Source organism: Mustelus asterias, chromosome 1 (assembly GCF_964213995.1).
Source record: "Mustelus asterias chromosome 1, sMusAst1.hap1.1, whole genome shotgun sequence".
NCBI lineage: Eukaryota > Metazoa > Chordata > Chondrichthyes > Carcharhiniformes > Triakidae > Mustelus > Mustelus asterias.
The window spans coordinates 12,856,920-12,862,919 of record NC_135801.1 but is presented as its reverse complement, the minus strand read 5'-3'; the positions used below and the strand labels follow the sequence as shown (position 1 = coordinate 12,862,919).

The window sequence follows — 6,000 nt, the reverse complement described above, 5'->3', positions numbered from 1 at the left end:
TGAGGAGAAATTTCTTCACCCAGAGAGTGGTCAGCCTTTGGAATCACTATCACAGAAAGTAGTTGAGGCCAAAACATTTAATGTTTTCAAGAGACAGTTAGATATAGCACTTGGGGCAAAGGGGATCAAAGGATATGGGGGAAGGCGGGATCAAGCTATTAAGTTGGATGATCAGCCATGATCATAATGAATGGCGGAGCAGGCTTAAAGGGCCGAATGGCCATCTTCTGCATTTATTTCTAGTGTTAAGAATGGTGGGAGGGACAGGGATGCAGAAGTCCCGCCTATAATTCTGACCAATACAGGCAGGGGGGTTGGGGGGGGGGCATAACGCACGCAGGAGGGAAACCTGAACTCAGTCGGTCATTTGAACTTAGTGCTGACTTAAAATAGGCCCCATTGCGGCTGGAGCAAAGGCCCCAACCCACAGTGTGGGAATCACAAGTTGCTGGAGTAGATGTATACACTCTTAAAGGGTGGGTAAAGTAACAGACTGCAACTGTCAGTGAGAGTTTAAAATACATTGATATTATTGACCTAGACTTGGCTATTCTGGGTGGCACGGTGGCACAGTGGTTGGCATTGCTGCATCACAGCACCAGGGGCCCGGGTTCGATTCCCAGCTTGGGTCATTGTGTGTGTGGAGTCTGCACGTTCTCCCCATGTCTGCGTGGGTTTCCTTCGGATGCTCCGGTTTCCTCCCACAGTCCGAAAGACGTGCCAGTTAGGTGCATTGGCCGTGCTAAATTCTCACTCAGTGTACCCGAGCGGGCACCGGAGTGTGGTGACTCGCGGATTTTCACAGTAACTTCATTGCAGTGTCAATGTAAGCCTACTTGTGACACTAGTAAATAAACTTTAAAAACTTCAAAATTTGTAGATGGCACAAAACTTGGAAGTATTGTGAACTGAAGGTAGTGATAACCTGCGAGGGAACTTGGACAGGCTGGAAGAATGGGCAGATGAGATGTAATACAGAGAAGTGTGAGGTGACACATTTTGGTAGGAAGGACAAGGAGAGGCAGCATAATCCCCCAGACTCCCCCCCTCCCGATACGGCGTGTGTTTTGGCCCACCATTGGGCCAGTGGCAGGAGCTTCTGGTCCTACCGCTGTCGGCGGGGTTTCCCATTATTCGCACCCTCCCTGACCAAGCGGGGGGGAGGTCACCGTCAGTGGGACCAGAAGATCCCGGCAGTGGGAACGGCTAGAAAATCCCAACCAAAGTGTATATTACTAAAGTGGGTGCTGGAACAGAGAGACCTGGGGTTACATGTCCACAAATCATTGAAGCTGGTAGGGCCAGAGGAGAAAGTCGTCAAAAAGACATTCGGGACCCAGGGTTTAAGAAAGAATAGGCAAAGAGTACAAAAGATTGATTTATTGCCACAATGGGGTTTGAACTTGTGTTCTCTGGCTTTTTCATTCAGACCTGGATTACTGGTCCAGTATCATAACCAACACACTGATATACCCCAATGAAACGTTTCAAATACTGCCATTGACAGCTATCCACTGATCGGTACCGGCTGGTATTTTCCACACCCGCTGCGTGGTTTGTGGCAGTGGAGGTGGACCACCAATGGCCTGTGGTGGAGGTGGCCCACCATTGGCCGGTGGTGGAGGTGGCCCACCATTGGCCGGTGGCTGAGGTGGCCCGCCAATGGCCTGTGGTGGAGGTGGCCCACCATTGGCCGGTGGTGAAGGTGGCCCGCCATTGGCTGGAGGCTGAGGTGGCCCGCCATTGGCCGGTGGTGGAGGTGGCCCACCATTGGCCGGTGGCTGAGGTGGCCCGCCAATGGCCCGTGGTGGAGGTGGCCCACCATTGGCCGGTGGTGAAGGTGGCCCGCCATTGGCCGGTGGTGGAGGTGGCCCACCATTGGCCGGTGGTGAAGGTGGCCCGCCATTGGCCGGTGGTGGAGGTGGCCCACCACTGGCCGGTGGTGGAGATCGCCCGCCATTGGCCAGTGGCGAGATCTTCCAATCCTGCCACTGTCAATGGGGGTTTCCATGGCGTGGGGTCGCCATCAGCGGGACTGGAAGATAACTCCGGCGGAAACAGCCAGAGAATCCCGTTCATTTTTCCTAAACAGTTGAAGTGGCAATGAGGACAAGAGTGGAGATGGAGAAGGGGTTGGGCCTCGATATCACCTTGCCCCCATTTACAAGCATCCCTGAGGGGAGCACTGCGCAAACATCTGAGTTGGTGGGATTGCAGCAACAAGCAGGCAGAACTTTGATATTTTTGTAATGTTCAGCCCCTTGTTACTCAACTCCTTAGAAAGGAACAGGTGGTCAGATTAAAATTGGCTGGATATCTTTTCCACCCATTGTCCATGATAAAATGGAAATACATAAATTAAAAATGTTAATTGGGGATGCACTGAGTCACAATTTAAAAGCTCATGTATTTAAGAAATAGTATCAAAGAGTTCAGATTCATTAGCTTTGCCTTTCTAATGTCTGTATACGTGTTTATAAACAAAATAATATTACTTTATGGTACTTTATTTACTAATATATTTATGCAGGATAATCCCATTTAGTCTAACAATTTTGAATATAAGAGGTTTTTTGGCAACCTTACAAGAAAGAGAATTGTACGGCAATTTTAAAAAAAGACCTTGCAATAATAGCTATTGGGCTCAGTTTTGTGAGCAATGGCAAGAAAGGAAAATGATCATTGCTGCCTCTGGATACAAATTATGTCCATCACTGTGCAGACACCCTGTGATGGAGGTGGCTATCACTGCCCAAAAACACAACATGAAAGACCACCAGGAACAGAAGCAACTCTCTTTGGGATCAGGAACTAATGTCCTTCATTGAAGAGACCCTAAGGGTCAGTGGCAAATGCATTAAGGACTAGAATGAATGTCCAAATCCTTATGCCATGACCAGACTGGCCTGGGAGGAAGTTACCAAGAAGGTGGGAGTTGCGCCGCAGACTTGGGGACCAGCCTAGGAACTTCCAGGAACATTTCATTTTGCCAACTTCCTCTTTGGTCATCCAGACGTCAGCATTTCCATCACCGTGGTCTTGACAGAAATATTAACTCAAAGACGCAGCACCCCAGCCCCTTGAGGCAAATACCTCATAAGCAAACACTGCCTTAATTTCACTGAGTTTGAGGAAATATCTGTCAATAACCCTTCCTATCTCTGTAAGCACCTCCAGCCCGACAAGCTTCTCAACTTTCTGTGCTTCTCCAATCCTGGCCTCTTGGCCTTCACCTGTTACCATTGCTGCACCAATGTCGACCATGCTTTCATATACCAAGGCTCTTAAGCTCTGCAATTCCCTTTCTGAATCCCTCCTTTCTTTTGATATCTACCTCTTTAACCAAACATTCTGCTCACACATTCCAGTATCTGTTTCTGTCGATGGGTTTTGCATTCTGTTTGATAATACCCCTGCGAAGCACCATGGGATGTTTACTATGTGAAAGGCGCCACACAAATGCAATTTGTTGCGATTAAAAAATAAAGAATCTTGCAACAGAATCCCACTTTTAGGACAAATGATGCCAGAGCATTTCATAGCTACAGACTGGTTTTGTAGGTCAGTCATTCTTGGGCGGCACGGTGGTACCTTGATTAGTGCTGCTGCCTCACAGTGCCAGGGATACGGGTTCAAGTCCGGGTTTGGGTCTCTGCCTGTGCGGAGGCTGCACGTCTCCCCGTGTCTGCGTGAGTTTCCTCCGGGTGCTCCGGTTTCCTCCCATAGTCCGAAGATGTGCTGGTTAGGTGCATTAACCGTGCTAAATTCTCCCTCAGTGTTACCCAAACAGGCGCTGGAGTGTGGCGAATAGGGGATTTTCACAGTAACTTCATTGCAGTGCTAATGTAAGCCTATTTGTAACAGTAATATATATTTTTTTAACACAACCATTGGGCCAGGGCAAGATCTCATGAACAAATGACGAGATAATATTTTTTGACATTTTTGACTCAGACAAGTCTCTTGTGATCTTCAATTGATGTTGGACCCTTCATGTCCAACTGATCAGGGCCTTGTTTTGAGGACATTGAAAAGTTGGCAAGTCCAACAATTCTCGATTGTCCTGAGGATTCTCTTGGAGATAATCTTTTACCAACACCATTCAGACCTGAAGGCAAAAAAGCTATAAGCAAGTCAAGTCAACAGATCTTGGATCAATGCTGTGGCTGTGAATTAAAAGGAAAGGCAAGGTTTTATCACAACCCATCCTTTTGGTAGGATTTTTGCTGCTCAAAATGGTTGGCTTTAAAGAACATTATAAAGAAAGAGAAAGAAACGCAGAGAGGTTTAGGGAGAAAATGAAGGCTCGATCACCAATGATGGGACCAATGTCGTAGAATCATAGAATCCCTACAGTGCAGATGGAGGCCATTCAGCCCATCAAGTCTGCACCGACCACAATTCCACCCAGGCCTTATCCTCATAACCCCATGCACTTACCCGAGCTCGTCCCCCTGACACTAAGGGGCAATTTAGCATGGCCAATCCACCTAACCCACACACCTTTGAACTGGAGGACACAGGGAGAATGTGCAAACTCCACACAGACAGTGACCCAAGCCAGCAATCGAACGAAGGTTCCTGGTGCTGTAGCAGGGCTAAACACTGTGCTGCCGTGCCTTCATGGGAGAATGCAAAGATTTCAGAGGTCTGTAGGTCTGGTCAGCCTTTGAGATGTGCGAGGCTATGGAAGGACTTAAACAGAAGGGTTAGAATTTTAAAATTGAGGCATTGGCCAACTCACGTCAGCCACCACAGGGTGATGGGTAGTTAGGACTTTGTATGGGTGTAGGGGAATGAGTAACAGAATTTTGGATGACCGTAAGTTTATGTAGGGTGGGGAACAAGAGGTCAGCCATGAGAACATTGATTCTGGAGGTAACAGGAACATGGTGACTTTTTCAGCAGTAGAGGGGCTGAGAGCGTAGAGACAGACATACTCAGAGAGGTGCAGAGAGGAAATCTTTGCAATGGAGAGCATATGGATTTGGAAGTTGGGCAGCACGGTGGCACAGTGGTTAGCACTGCTGCCTCACAGCGCCAGGGACCCAGCTTCAAGTCCAGCCTCGGTAACTGTCTGTGTGGAGTTTGCACATTCTCCCCGTGTCTGCGTGGGTTTTCTCCGGGTGCTCCGGTTTCCTCCCACAGTCCAAAGATGTGTGGGTTAGGTGGATTGGCCATGCTAAATTGGCCCTTGATGTCAGGGAGATTGGCAGGGTAAATGTATGGGGTTACGGGAATAGGGCCTGTGTGGGATTGTGGTTGGTGCAGACTCTTTGGGATGAATGGCCTCCTTCTGTACTGTAGGGATTCTAACTTCAGCTCACAATCACGTAGTGACTGCTAACCCATCTCTACAAATTCCAATGCAAATAACAATCCTCTTAAAGACTGGAACTCCCCTTCAAGATCAGTTAGCAATTTACAGGTTTACATGCTCGGGCTGCCAATCCTTGAACACCAGAACACTTCTGGAAAGAGAGAGAGAGGCCTGTTTCTCCCAGAAGGCCCCAAACAGCAGCCTCCAGAGAGAGAGATAGGAAACCTCTTGCTTCTTTCAGAACCCGGCAGTAACTAGTTGCTTTTTCCTGTAAGCTTAGCTCCTCTCCATAAGCACATGACTCTGTCAATCAACCCAATCAAAACCCTGCTCTGAAACCCCAGCGGAAAATCGAATAAACAAAAATGCCTTAACTCAGATTAAAACAAACCCATCCCTCGCTGAAATCAATCATTAGCCTGCATTCTCAGCTTGTGAGCTGCCTGATGCCCAGACAAATAGGCACCGTGTAAAACAGAGCTGAATTTTAAACATACCCCTTACAAGAAACATGAGATAAATACATTTCTCAAAGGCACAGTGTCATCACAGCTGACACTCCTGCTGCAATACTATGGGGGCGCTTTGAACTGTTGAAGGTGCCGGGACAGATTCTCTGACATTGGCCGCAGCTAGGATTCTCTGGTCCCCCTGCCGTCAGTGAAGGCTTGGCTGAGCGC

The 6,000-nt window shown here is 48.2% G+C and overlaps 1 protein-coding gene across 3 annotated transcripts in view; it reads left to right on the top strand.

The window, feature by feature from the left end:
- lef1 (lymphoid enhancer-binding factor 1) overlaps nucleotides 1-6,000 on the top strand; it is a 182,020-nt gene that overhangs the window by 120,064 nt on the left and 55,956 nt on the right. The window lies entirely within an intron of this gene.